The following is a 15593-nucleotide window of genomic DNA, read 5'->3' as shown; positions in this document are numbered from 1 at the left end:
ATTTGGTAGGATTGAAATAGAGGTTTTTATGTGTTAATTCTCACTATTCTTTGATTTTTTTATAACTTTTGTACCAAAAATAAATCCTGCTTCATTTTACTCTCGACCGATTGCTGTAGATGACTGCTGTCTCCAGTTTGCCTTCAACCAAAAAGCGCTCACTCCCAAGCATGCTCCTTTCATCCTAGCGAAAGTTCGTCGTCATCACCGCCTACTCGAATGCATCAACCAACGCAAACCACCAAATCACAGCCAAACTTTCAGAACAAAACCCATCACTCTCATCGCCCGCGCCTACTATGATGCCTGTGTGCGATGTGTTGTGGGTGGCAACCACGTTTACCAGCGAGGCTCTCCACACTAATCAATACTGAGTGGTCTGCTGAAAATATCCACACAAACGAAAAACTCATTCATTAGGCAGTCACAGAAAAATGGCAATTTCCACCGGGTTTTGGCCGGTAGTTCTGATTCTTCGAACCCGTCAGCTGCTCAAGCCGCGCGATACTTGGTAGACTGGTGGAGTGCAAACAGGGTCAAGTCTAGTACCAATTATGTGCTTCCTCCTCCCCCCTTCCTGCCGAGTCCAAGAACCCGGTCATTGCTTTGCGCCCTATGCCTGCTTTGACGGTGATTGGTGCTGGTGCAATCGTCTGTCTGTAGCGAAGAAGAAGAAGGTGGTGCTCGATTAAATGGCGCAATCCGCGGAAAACTTGCACGCAAAGCACACAGTACACATTCGAGCGCTCGGGAGCTTTTACCCTAATCTAAGCAATTGCAAAATATGCCAAGAGAGACGATAGACGGGCGGTTCGGTTGGTTGGCTGACGGTGGGATTTGGAATTGCAAAATGCAGCAGCATTCTGATCGTTGAAGCAGCTCGCTCTGAACAACAATCGACACGGCTGCTGGATTGAAGTGCATCTCGCGTGGATGCTGAAGCATCAACAATCATCCTCCCGTGGATGGGTTGCGGCAGAACAGCAGTTTTATGTGAATGCGCAACTATTTTGGTTATTTTTCGAGTGTGTTTTAACTGGTGTGATTTTGCGATGCTGCCGCAGCGGCAATTTTGTTTTCCTTCACTCTTCGAGCAGAGCGCAGAGTGGTCTGCAGACCAAAGAAAAAAACGGTGGTGATTTTCGATATTGATGCAGTTAAATATTTTGGTTTTGCAGCAGTGCGCTTCAGAGCTCCAAAATTGCCTCCAAACGAGGTCAAGCGTCGTCGAGGCGAAAAATATTTGCACTTTAAATATTCGCTCGAAATGGAAGTTCACTGTCGAAATCTCCGAGGAGGAGACTGCGGTGCAAAACGAGCCCTGCAACGCGATAAAACAGCAATTTCCCAGAGCCTACTTAGTCGCAAACAATGTCGATTTGCAATACCCCGCGCCTGCTCGCGATCAATTGTTTGTCCAACGCCGACTTCGATACACCTTTCCTATTTTGCCGAAGACTACAATTCCATCCGATAGCAATCGGCAGCGGGCTTTCAATGGCAAGAAGCGCCTGACGCTGGTCTGCTGTGGCATCGTGACAAAAAAGGTTGCACTCAACGACGACGACGACGACAACGACGGTAGCGAATGAATGGATGCTGTGATTCTTGCCATTTTTCTTCCTTCCATTGATGCGAAATCTGCCCGTCGTCGTCGACGACGGTGTGCAAGAATGCAATTGTTGTTGTAGTATCGAAAGGTTACATTACCCTAACCTCTCTCAGAAAAAGGGTCTACTTCAGCGTCTTCTTCTCATTCTTTGTGGGGGCCGATAATTCAATTAGGCAATCGATACCAGCGCTCTGCCTGCTTGGATGACCTGCAGGATGGAATTGCAAGAAGCGCCAACTAAGAGCAATCGAACAATGGAGCGATAGCTGAATTGATCGGAGGTTGTTAGTCGCAGATGAAGATATCCGGACGGGGACATCTTGCCGGAAATTGATGCAATTTGCAGATCTTCTTTGATATTGCCGGATGGTGTGAGTTTAAGTTTCCGTGGTATGGGGCTAAGGTCTTTAGCAAGAGACTAGGTCAACAAGAAATAATGAACTTCATGTCCAGTCAAGTGCCCACTAGCTTTTAAAATACAGCTTATACAAATATTTGCGACTAGTTTTATTGAACTCGGAGTGGGTCGGAATTGTCGGGGCCAGAATTGTCGGGATTTTTCAAAAACCGGAAATTCCCAAATCTCGGTTTTTTAAATGTTTTCCCAGTTTTCCCTAAAGAGAAACAAATTATACAAATTTCAGTCTGGAAATTTAGATTCAAGTTCAGATTAAAGTCTAGATTATCACCAGTTGATGAGTCTATGATTTCAAGCTTTAAGAACTTAAACTTTAAAATATGGTTTTTTACCAGTTTAAAAATATACCGGAATCCGAAATCTAGATTCAACCGATACCTTATTTGACATTGAATTGCTAGATATTATTGAATTGCTAGATATTAAAAAAATGCTAGATATTAAAGAAAAACAAATAATTTTCAAATCATCCTAAAATACGGCCGAAAATGTTAATCAAAATAAATAGCAAAACTTACTACTTGTCACCAGTCTATTCTGCAAAAATATGTGCCAATATTGATAACAAGAAGTCCCAATTACCTGCAACGAGAAAGAAAACAAAAGTTAATTTATCACTCACGTTAATCCCAACTGCCACATTGGAATGAAACATCCTGTCCATTTCGAAATTAACCCAGACAGAAGGGAAAAAATATCACCCAACCAAAAACGCCATTATCAACCTGTCACAAAGTCATCATAATCATCGGTCGAAATGGGATAACCGTTCAGATCGCCAAGTGTGTCCATTCTCTCGATTACCTCTACTGACCTCTACCGAAAAAAGAGAAGCGCCCAAGTTTTCTATACTTCGAAAACGAGTGATAGAGATTGATAACCTTTTTTTTGTCGAGTAGGGAATCAGACGAAAAACAACACGCACCAGGTATTATGATAAATGATGATGACACCTGGTTGGAATTTTCAACCTCTTCGCACACTCGACTTCATTCGTGGGGCAAAATATCTTTATATATAGATTTATCGACGGATGGATGGTTCTCAAACTTCCAGAATGAAGTTCAGGTGAAGTGTGAAAAATGAGACGAGTGGGGGAGGAAGGGTAATTTGAACGATGAAATGGAATTTTGTGCTTTGTGCCATTTCAAACGAGCACTCTTCTAACAAGAGGAAAAATGGCGTCCGTCTCCCCCTGTGGAGTGGATCTAATATATGTTTGGAATCTGGTCACGTTTTCCCGAAAGGATGATGACGAACACTCACACTCAATACTGGAGAGAGGTCAAAGGAAAATTTCAAATCGATCCAGTGCGTCAGTCAGGGATTTCGTAACGAAATTGCCAATATGACAAACGAAGCAGTCGCCGAGAAGAAATAAGTCATTACGGCCGAAAAAAAAAACTTAACCTTTACCCTATAATTTACCTCCCGAAATGAGGGGCGTTTTGTGAGTGTAACGAGTTGCTCGAAAGTAAAAAAAAAGTCGAAAGAAAAGTACAAGCCTTTAACTTTTGCTCCCCACACAGTCTTAGTTGGTGGCTTACCTTGCAATTTGCGCTGTTTTTGCGCTGGGCTGAGAAATCCCCAAAATAGAAGCAAACCGAGGAAAAAGAGGAATCGTGCCATTTGTTCGATCCCCATCCCGGGACGGCTCAGCGCCGAAAGTGGAAAGATCCAAAAGGGGCAAGACCGGAGAGTTTCGCACTAAATAATGCAAGAAGAACGCTACTGGTGCCCGCTGCTGCTTGATTTTTACGGCCCAACTTTGAACGGTGTTACGTCCGAAAAACCGTATTATTTATTCATATCTGATCTTTATTTTATAGAGAGATGCTACTCTTTCACTTGCTTTAACTTTTACACTCGATATTTTCTCTCCCTTCCTCTTTTCAACTAATCCAGGACTGACTTACAAACTCGCTGTGTAACCTGTTTCGCGTGTACTCACACTTTGTTGATTCGTTTCACTAAAATCCCGACTGCGATCTATTTTTCATGAGTCGTCGCTTGGTCGTCGCCATCGTAGCAGGCCATGAGTTCCGCCGGGGGTAGGCTTTATCAGCAAATTGATTTGCGATGGTTTTTCGGCTGGTTTTTGATGAGATTTTTCATCAGCGTAAATTGGGTTAAGTGTTATTACCCTTTTTTGTTGGGCGGCAACTTGGAAAACGAGTGCACATACTCGAATCAGTTGCTACACGGCAAGTGATTTTATGGGAATGTTTAAATTTAATTTTGGAAATGGGTCACTCTACGAACAAATTTGGCCAATTTACCCGAATGCATTTGGAAACGTGACTAAATTGATTTAATCTAGCTGGTGAAACTTGCCTTTTTCCTTGAACACTTTCTCAGAAACATCTGGTTCACAACATTTCCAGTGAAATGTTTATCAAACGAGATCAACTTTATCATGATATCTTTATTTACACTAGCCTCCAGCCGTAGCTGGTTCGCTAGCTAGTAAAATATCCATTATCAAAACAAAGTAGCCAGCACCCAAATCAAACTTTATCCACATCTCTTTACGTTTCGTCGAAGAAGGATCAGATAGCGAGATAAAATTTTAGTGTCTTCGTTGCTTGGATTGGCAAACATTATAACTCTCTAGAAGACGAAAAATTTCCCAAAAATATTCCTGAAAGTTAGATCAGTAAAATCACCCGTGAATTACCCCAATTTTCAACTAAACCTAAAGTTGTCCATTTCCATTAGCAAAAACTTTTTTAAAGACACCAAAGCTCCAAAACTGCACCATTATTCGGAAAATCAATTTTCCACTAAATATTGCGATCTGGTTACTGCAAAAACCTCCTAAAGAAAAGTTAAAAGAAAACATAAGGTTTTCTCTAAATCATCAAAAATGCGTCAAATTTTTAAGAAGCCAGATGCAAGGTCAAAAAATTTAAATAACAACCTCATTGTTCCTTACAATTCCTTTTCTTAAAGAGGCTAAAACCATTGATCCAACCTTCAATATCGTTGGAGTAAATTTAAAGAAAATTTTCAGATCAAAAAATAAAATAATTTTAGAGATGGTTTGTTTATAGCTTCTACAGGTAAAACAGTCTCGTTATAAACAAAAAATCTATTTTGAAAGTACTTTTCGATTGCAAATTTGGTTTTACGTCTCAACATTTGTTTCGACTTTTTTCAACGTTTATCAAAAATCATAATTTTTTTGAAAATTGGCAACACTGCAAAATAAATTTTGATCAACTTTTGTCATTGCTCAACAGATAATATTTTTTCATCAAAACTAAATCCAAAAACTAGATTTTTCAAAAATTATTTTTTTTGCAATTTTTTTTTTGTGAAAAGTCCAGGCCGTTGCAAATATTTTTTGAAGTTTATGTCCCTCGACTCTGGGACGAGGGCAGGGAGCAAAAAAAATAACAAATTGAAATTACAATTGAATGAAAAACTGTTTTAAAATGCATTTTTGCAATTCCGTCGTGCAACTACTTACTTTTACTGTCATTCTTGAACGACAAAACAGCCTACTTTTCTGTACCAAAAATAACAGAATCGAATAGCAACACTATTCAAAATAAATGCTGAAACGTTTCAACACTGAAATAGGTGCTGAAAAGTTGAACTTTTCAGCACTTGTTTCGAAAAGTAACACTTTTCAACATTTTTTTTAATTAAACCAGCTATTCTCAACCTTCTTCTACGACGGTACCCCCTGCCATGTAAATCAAGTAGGCCCGGTACCCCCGTTGAGAATCGCTGATTTAAACGATTTATTGACAAAATACATGGACATTCGTCCTATAATTCTGTTCAAAGGATGTTTTTTTCTGAATTGCAAAAAACTTTTTATGGAACTCGTTGCAAAACTTGAATTTTTCATCACTCGTCGTATTTATCCAACCCGGTGAACCTCTTTGGATAAATGTACGACTCGTGCTGAAAAAACCCATTTTTTGCCACATGTTGCCTAAACTATTATTTTCACCTGCTCAGTTGTTTTGCAATCTTTAGTTTTTAAAATATCCAAACAATGAAAAAAAATCCGGCGATTTATTTTTGCGGTACTGTGAACTCTACAAAAATTAAAAATATTTTTGAACGAGTTCAAACATGCTGAATATGATTTTAAACGCAGGAGAATGTTTTCCAAAATTGTTTTCAATTGATTAGACTTTTATTTTCATTGAAATTATGAAGTTTTTTGAAAATATTGGCCTCCTAAACTAAATTGAGATTTTTGCAATTTAATAAAGTGATTTTATATAATTGGTTGGTTATTTTCCTGGATATCGGCAGCTCCCGTATGGGTGTACGCGGCAAGTGCCAGCTCACCCCCGACAGCAGGTGATGTCATATCTTGTTTCAATATACCACCACCGCCAACACTGTGTCAACAACATCGCAATCTGTGCGATAACCAGATAACAACTCTGCCGAAGCTTCCAAATAATTCAATTACAACGCGATAAGCGCTGATTTTGGCAAAGCCTGCCATGCATCGAATCGAAACTATTAAAGAAAGCAAAGCCTACTTGTATTTACAAAAAATAACTTTATATCAAATGAAATTCAACTAAAAACATCCTACAATTGTTCCGGGCAAAATAAATCTATCATTCAGCTGTCGTGTCACGTATGGAGGAATGTTTCCTGGACGTCGACGTTGACATTGGTCCAAAGAGAAGGTGTTCGCGTCACAAGGTGGACTACACAACAAAAACAGTGCTGATAAGAACCTGAAGATAACTTTTTGACTCGCATCGTGCTACACACCACGTTTTTCAGCTGTGAATGAACCGCAAGTTTGTTTCAAAAGTTATCCAGTAATTAGGGTCTTACGGCACCATTGAAGATGTTACACAGCCAACTGCGATGTATTGCATGTTGAACTATTTTGAACAATTTTATGGCCTTTTAAATTTTACGGCACCTTCAAATCTGCATTTGTCTTTATTTAGTCGAACGTTTAGCAGCAAAAAAACTACTTGCAAATTTGTATCAACGTCGTGAAAGAATTTGAATGTGTTTTCTACTTTGAAGCAGTTTTGCGGTTTGTTGCCGAACTTCCACCAACGGCGCCAGCAAATTTATGACTTTTTCAGTTGGAGTTTGTGACGAACTAGAAGAACCTCAAAAGTGGTTCGTTTTTATGGTTCGTCTGCATAGTAGAGATGTACACAAATGGTAGTTTCCCTCACTGCTCGTATCGTCGTTTGCTTGAATCTCTTCGACACACACACGAGGTTACTCTTATCAGAGCAGGCTTCTCGGCCCGTATCACATTTTACCCCTTTACACAAACCGAGGGGACATCCAGTAATTAAATCTTAAATTCCAGCGGTACCGCTCGAGAGCGGAACTCCACGTTGGTGGACCCCTCATCACTTGTTAAAGGGGACGACGCTATCCGATTTGCTCTCCCTCATTTGTCGCCTCAACCAACCATGACAAACTGCTCGTGCACTGGTTGATAAGAACGTGGTTCTTTCGTTAGTGAATTGAGTGAGAAATAATTATTCAGTCAATTTTCATGTTTTCAAACAAACACGGTTTTGTTATCAAACACCCCCCGTAATTGGACATGTAACATATTGACAGCGGGAAGGTAGATTGTGGCTACCCACGCCAATCGAAGTAGTCTGCAGGTACGGCGGTCTGACGTGGAAACCTTCTTCAGGCAACTTTGGGGCTTGACGCAATGATTGGAGAGTAGGTTGCTACGATGGAATCGCCAAATTGAAATTGATAGATTTTAAAGGACTACAAATATGGCAAATATTAAAATATCGAATGTTTTACCAACATTTCTCATGCCTGAAAAAATCTCGAGTGTTTCCAAGCAATAGTGAGATGTCTTGTACAGACGAAAACAGAAAGCTTACTAATTGCTGAATAAATTATCCTTTAAAAACTTGTCGCATCGTCGTACCCGTCAACACCAACTGGGCAAAAGATGAAACTATTGCCAAAGCTTTACTCAGCCGGGCAGCTTGTCAATCCCGGAGGAAAAACTTTGCCAACGGCTGTTGGAACGTATTTATGCACACACCAGAGCAGAAGCAGCAGCAGCAACTTTTTTGCATTAGCAATACCCGAGCAAACTTGAACAGCAGCTGCTGACGTACTTATCTCGAGCGAGTTTTCTTCCCACTTTATTTATTTAGTTGCGCAAAGTTGGCCACTTCTTTTACGAGCTCAATCGCGCACACAGCTTGCCTCGATCAATCATACGAAAACAACCATTTTGAGAACTTAATCAAAGAGAGCCTTGATTTAATGGTCCTGGTTTGGCCATCTTTGGTAAAAAGGTCTCGAAGCGACGCAGCTCAGCTCGGGTGACTCAGCAGCGTTGAATGAACTAAAATCCGAAAACTTGCAGCGGACTTTGAAGTTCGAGTCGAGAGAAGCGAGAAAAAAAATTCCCGCTGAAATCCAGTTTCACGTTCAAGGAGACGAACGCTGGTTGAAACGAGAAACTGGAAAAACCGACTGATTGCCGGGTTGTTGAAAAGTTGCAACAGTCCAGCGGAGCAGGCCCCACACATGATCTGGATCCAAGCAGGCCGAATGGCAACAACAACAACAGGGGGACCGATATAGGAAACCCGAAAAGGGCCAATGACAAGGGCGAGAGGAAAACAAGCAGCCAGCTCAGATTTACGTCCCGGCCGAGTAAGTCGTGCAGAAGAAAAGGCATCATTAGTTTTGCAAATTTGCAAGTCCACAAACGGAGAGGCCGGACAAGGTGGGTGGGGTGTTTGTTTCCATCAAGTCTCGTTCTTCTGGATTCGGCTGCCACTCTGCATTTTTCTGTATTTTCTTGCTTGCGATCCGCTCTAATGGATTTTACGCTGAAAAATTATGGGGAAACATGACCCCAGTTGGCATTCCAACATAGACAACTCCAGAAAATTTCCGGACCCAATGTAATTCTTCAGCAAACTTTCAAGACATTTATGTTTGACAGCTTTGACCTTTTCAAACAGTCCATCCCCACGCAGATCAAAGCAGTCCGGGAGACGAGACCCCTTTCTGTCGCAGCCTACCTAGACGACGCAGTCGGAACGAAACACGGATATCACTCACTCACGCCACCGCCACTGAGAACCAACACGGCAAATTTACGTTTACCGAGGCATGAACCCGGCGAGCGAGGCGTTCGCATCGTTGCAGAGGACAAAAAACGAACGAAGATTGCACTTTTTTCTCCGTCCGAACGTGCTCGTCGCAAAAATAACGCCGTTTGTTCCGTTCCCGGAGGCTACAGCCGACGAGTCTCCGGCAAAGGACACACAACACACGATTATAACATAAATCGAAATTGGACACCCTTACCCTACAGGTTTGAGGTGGGGTAGGTGACTCTAACCATCCAAGCTTGCCATGGATTCAAAGTTATCCAGAACGTGTCTGGGAAGGACCATGACCACATGGTTAGAGGGTGGGGTGCGGTGCGCGAGGAGGGGGAGGGGGGGGATAAAAAATTGAGATATATGTGGGTACCGGCTTTTGGGGAAGGTGCAAAAAAAATACAATTTGTTTTTCGCTTCGACAACTGGGAAATTGAATAAAAAAAAGTTTAGGAAGACCATTAAAACGAATTGGATTCGTTCTGGAGTTGAAGGGAAGAGGAAAATTTGGAAATGTTTTAGGGAAGTGTCAGTGGATATTTGTAAATTTTCCAGAATTATGCTGCCCCTGATCGCATAAATGTCCCATATGCATTTTCATCGATTTCGAGTTTTTGATGCAGTTTGGTTCTAAATCGTGTGCTCTTTCAAAAGAGCCTATAACATCTAGTACTTTGTTCTAGAAATCAAGAGTAAATCCAGTTTTTTCGCGAAAACTTAACACGTAGCCCTACGTATGGGACAAACTTCAAATGCGTTTTTCTCAGCTTGCTGTTTTTGCAAATGGGACATTTATGCGAACATGGGCAGTATGCGACCATTTTACACAAAAGTCAGACAGTTACGAACATATAGTGAAAAAAATCACTCAAAGGGTGTGCAAGTTACAATTACATCAAATTCATGATATCCAATGATACTATTTCACACAAATATTGATCCCTCGCTTGGTCCAAAAGCAACCCTAAAACTGTCAGACCTAGAGACTGTCAAATGCAGTCCAAAAAGGTAAACAGAATATTGGTGAATACAAATCGAAGAGAGAAAATTACAACAAAAATGAAGCAGTTGCCCCGACCCCTCTTTGATTTCTATGAAACGTTGCACAGTGGTCCAGATCGCAAAATTAAGTGGAAAATGGATTTTCCGAAAAATGGTTAAGTTTTGGAGCTTTGGTGTCTTCAGAAGAGTTGTTGCATATGGAAAGGGGCAACTTTTGGTTTGGTTGAAAATTAGGGTGGTTCACGATTAGGGTGATTTTAAAAATCTAACTTTACAGGAATATTTTTGGGAATTTTTTAGTCTTCTAGAAAGTTGACGGGCTTGCCAATCCAAGCAACTTTGTCGAAGACACAAAATTATCTCGTAATCTACGCCTTCTACGACCAAATTTATAGAAAGCATCTGAGCAAACCTTCAAAAATCAGTTTTTAACGTGGCAATTCAGGGTTAAGTTTTAGAGAAAAGTGGTATTCGGGCACTTTTAGAGCTCTAAAAACAAACATTTTTATTATCTGACAAGTCAATTTGGACTTAAGGGTCAAAAGTTACAGCGATTTTAAGGTAAAAAAGATGCAAATTTAAAACTTAAATATCTCGAAAAGGCGCAAGCCAAATTTTAAGCACTAGGTTGCATTTGAAAGAGGAGATCTAGCACTACAAACGCTGAAAAAATCTCAGGGGTGTTTTTCTTTAAACTCGAGATATCTTCATTTGATAAAGTCTAATTTTCAAGGGAAAACCTTATGGGACCACCCTAACGAATTTCGAAAATTGTCCAAATATATGTTTTTCCATGTAATTTTGGCCGCTGAATCTGAATCTGCCCTCAGAATTGACCCAAAGTGTCGAAAAATCGATTTTTGGTCATATTTTGGGTTTTCATGTAAAATTATCATTTAAACCCAAAATATGACCAAAAATCGATTTTCACTTTGGGTCAATTCTGAGGGCAGATTCAGATTCATGGAAAAACATATATTTGGACAATTTTCGAAATTCGTTAGGTGGATCTTGAAAATTAGACTTTATCAAATGAAGATATCTCGAGTTAAAGAAACCCTGAGTGCGTTTGTAGCTAGTTTCAAATGCTCGAGATATTTAAGTTTTAAATTTGCATCTTTTACCTTAAAATGCTGTAACTTTGACCCTTAAGTCCAAATTGACTTGTCAGATAATAAAATGTTTGTTTTTAAGCTCTAAAAGTGCCCCGAATACCACTTTAAAACTTAAAATTGCCACGTTAAAAACTGATTTTGAAGGTTTGCTCAGATGCTATAAATTTGGTCGTAGAAGGCGTAGATTAAAATTTTGGTGTCTTCGACAAAGTTGCTTATTGCAAGTCAACTTTCTAGAAGACAAAATTCCCAAAAATATTCCTGTAAAGTTAGATTTTTAAAATCACCCTAATCGTGAACCAAACCAAAAGTTGCCCCTTTCCATATGCAACAACTCTTCTGAAGACACCAAAGCTCCAAAACTTAACCATTTTTCGGAAAATCCATTTTCCACTTAATTTTGCGATCTGGACCACTGTGCGTTGGTCTGAGGGGTAACTTTGGCCCCTGATCATTTTTTAGAGAGTACCTATAATTTACAAAGTTGTAGAGCAGACAAAAAAAACTAAATTATGTATAAACATAAAAGGTATGCATGTATTTTTTACAAGTTATCAGCATTTTACTAGAAAATATTTTGGAATAGTTAGATTTAGACCATTTTTTGAGTTTTAACCCCTAAAACCCCTATAATGTGCTCTTGAAAGTATGTTTTTTCGGAAAATCCAATAAATTTTGCAGCATTTCAAAGCTTTTTAAAAAAATAAATGTTGGGACCATAGAAAGCAAAAAGGACGTGAAACTTGGGGAAAAGATATTTTCATCTTTCATATATGCATTGATATATATTGCAAATTTGTGACAGAGGCATAACTGTAATGCTGTAAAAACCATCTTGTGATACATATTGGGTAATTTTTTGGGCTTGAAATTTAAATTTAGTTTTCGATTGTCTGAAGTTCCATACAAACCTTCAGATAATCGAAACTTCAGATAATCGAGGCTTCGAACAATCAGGTATGGACTGAATTAAATTAACATATTATATTTAGAAAAATTACTTGAAACATTATTGAATAATATTTTTGATTAATCTAGCATAACTATATTTTTACACTTCCGATTCGAATAAAATTATTAACAAACCAATTTCAAGACATTAAACCACTTCGTCAACACGCTTATTAATAATTCACTCGCATAAATCTCACCCAAAAAGTGTCAAATATTTATCAACTTATGTCACCGGGGTCTCATTCCTCCCTCTCAAACCACTCAAATCAAGCCAAAATTTGGATTTTGCTGCTCATCCTACTCCAGCCAACTTTCGCCCAGAGCCAGTCAGTATAAATGTCGCAGCACATCATACTAACCGCCGCACCCCGTTCCGGTTTGACAGCTTGTACGCAAAAAGATGCAAAGCCCAACAAGCAGGTGGAAGTGATTTAAGCCGATACTTTTGCATTAATAATTTATACCCCCCAAGTCAGTTCCCGGACGTGTGCGACGACTTCTGATGCACGCTGAATTTAATAACTAAAAATTTTAATATTTCCACGTCGCATCATCTCGGCGATCAGCGTGGCGGGCTTCAAAATCAGTCACATAAATAAAGAAATCATTCCGCAATTAATTATCATATTCATTCGCGCGACGCTGTTCGGTGGGGGAGCTTTCGGTTTTGGAACTCACCTGAGCTGATCAGTTCAGTTTCCCTTCTGATGGTCACGTCCGCAGCCTACTTTGTTGACATTTAGCACATGTATTTTCCTCCTTCACTTGACACGTTGCGCTCGCACTTTGCCAATATCATTCAGCACTCTATACCCTTCGCTCGTTCTCAGATGTGTGTTGTAATTTTTTTGTAATTGATATATTTTTTTCTCTTTTCATTCATTTGGATGCCCCTTTCGATATGTGCTATGATATTTTTGTTGCTATTCTATTTTCCCCTCTTGCTTGTGTTGTTTTTTTTTCACATATCTATCCAATCTGGTCGTTCTTTCACTTTTCTGCGTCACACGCACACTACCACACCAATTTGAACACTTTACATGTGTTTGCTCTCTGTTGGAGGAAGAAAATCGATATGAATACAATTTCCCCTAGAATGCTTTTCCTTCGTGAATTTAGAACACACAATCTCATACAGCCACACACTAACAATCTGGACCCCACTTGCTATCGTCTCGAGAGAACGCAGCAGGCCTTGCATGTGCATTCCATCGAGGAAAAAGTCACCAACTTCATTCAAAAGCACTGGCTACTTGGATTCATGAACAGCGGATTGTCGAAATTTCCCCTTCCCAGTCACGCACACACTCTTTTGCAAAGAATCACGACGTGCACACCAACACAGTAGCACGTGGCACCTGTGCGAGGGAGTGTGAGTGTGCGCAGGATATGTGTTGCACATAAAAGGACGAATCCACCCACCCACACACAAGCAGTCGCAGTCCTCCTACACATCGACCACCGTGTTCAGAGAATAGAAAACGCAGTCGTCTGTCGTCGCCAAGGTACAAAAATAGACTCAAAAAGCATTAATGAATTGGATGTATTTTCGACTGGTATGCGCGACAGATGACGTACAACTTTCGCTGGAAAATGATATAAAAATCCAAACAAAATAAGTCCCAATCAAGTCGCGACAAAGGCGAATTGCAATTCCAACAAGGGAAAAGTTAACGGGTATTGTCATTAGCATCCTCTTCAGGCTTTACTTTCCAATCGGCGATCAGAGTGGAGGCATTGAACAAAAATTCAACAATCCAAGCAACCCGCAACACACTCTCATCGGCGATCGCCGCATGGTACTCTGGAGGAGTAGGCGGCGACGACGACGACGGCGGGCAGACGTGAGTCCATAACAAATTGAAGTTGGCCAAGAATTCTTCGGCCTGCTTGGACCGAACCTGGCTGGACAGAAAGAGGTACAACAGCCAGCAGGCGCGAGTTAAAAGAAGAATGAGAGAAAACCCGATTAGCCATTGGGTAAACAAAGAAGAATCTGAACCCGCGAGGCGATTGGGATCTCAAGCAGGTAAGTCCAGCACTTCTTCGTCGGGTGCCCTATTTCAAGTTCAATACTCGTTTACGAGCCTCTCAAGCTCGATGGGGAGCCTCTTTTTTCGCGTGTACACCCGAAGAAAAGCCCCAAGACGTGAGCTCATTGCTAAACACTTTGCTGTCGTTTCCTACACACTTTACACACTTGCTTGTCCAAAGTGTGCTCGAATCACTCCTCTACTTCACGCAGATTTCTTCCTTTTCAACTCCAAAACCAACGCGAAATTCCTACCCCTTACACAGTTTACCAACCGAAAGGGGTATCCCACTCACGATATCCAAGTAGCCACCGCACGAACTGTCAAACTTTGCGTCACAGAATTCGCACACTCACGGAAGGGAACAAGACAAGGAACTTGGTCGTCGCGACGCGCAGCTTCAAACCAAGACTGCTCCTTGCTTCCTACGACTGCTGCTGCTGCTGCTGCGACCGTGCAGAGAACCCGACCGATTACGACTGGCCATACTGGTCCAACGGACCAGGGGAAATAACTTCGAGCTTCTTTCGCTCTCTCTTGCGCGTGCTAACACCACCACATGGAAGCGCGGTGCCGTTCAACACTACGAGCGCAGCAGGCGGCGATGTGTTGGATGATGGATATAAACAAGCGCTGCTGATGGGGAGCCCACCGCCGGTTTGTTTACATTGCTCCACGACTGGGAGAGTGTTGGTTTGGTTGTATTGTAAAAAGGGAGCTTTTTTGTTCCACTGGTGGAGTCATCTGGTGGAGCTCGATAGTGGAAGCTTGAAAGCTCCAGGCGTGTTATCCAACGAGGGATACATCAATGCTAAATACAATTTAGCGAGTGAAAAGTTATTGAAATAAGTGAAATGCAAACTTTCTGTCAGTTTTTTAATCAGTCAATTCGCCAATCTGTCAAACTTTCAATCGCCAATCTGTCAATTTGTCAAACTGACAATTTGCCGTTCTGTCAATCTGTCACTTTGCAATTCAGTAAAATTTTCAAACGGTCATTTTGTCATTTGGCGATCTTTCGATTTGCCAATCTGTCATATGACAATCTGTCAATTTCACAATCTGTCATTTTGACAATCTGCCAATTAAACAATCTGACAATATCACATTCTGCTTATGTCACCATCTGTCATTTCGTCAACCCGCAAATTTGTCACTCTGTCAATCAAAATGACATAGTTTTTCAATCTGTAAATTAAAAAAAAATAAGTTCAATGTTTGCTAAATTCTTTGAAGCACAAATGATTTTTACCGGAGTTGTCGGCCTGTTGTAAAAAAGTTGTATTCAAAAATATTAAAACATTTTGTTAAAATAAGTCCAAATCTCTAGTAAAGACTAACTTATGTGAT

The 15593-nt window shown here is 40.5% G+C and overlaps 1 protein-coding gene across 1 annotated transcript in view; it reads right to left on the bottom strand.

Moving 5' to 3' along the window:
* The window catches only part of LOC6037255 (putative polypeptide N-acetylgalactosaminyltransferase 9), a 102630-nt gene extending 87895 nt beyond the window's left edge, over positions 1-14735 (bottom strand). The window contains 2 exon segments of the mRNA XM_038254046.1: positions 12889-13263; positions 14600-14735. The gene's annotated coding sequence lies outside the window, so the exon portion shown is untranslated.
* Between the last annotated feature and the right edge of the window lie 858 nt (positions 14736-15593).

The sequence above is a fragment of the Culex quinquefasciatus genome, chromosome 2 (assembly GCF_015732765.1).
Source record: "Culex quinquefasciatus strain JHB chromosome 2, VPISU_Cqui_1.0_pri_paternal, whole genome shotgun sequence".
Classification (NCBI taxonomy): Eukaryota; Metazoa; Arthropoda; class Insecta; order Diptera; family Culicidae; genus Culex; species Culex quinquefasciatus.
Note: the sequence above shows the minus strand (reverse complement) of the source record. Positions and strands in the feature narration are given on the sequence as shown.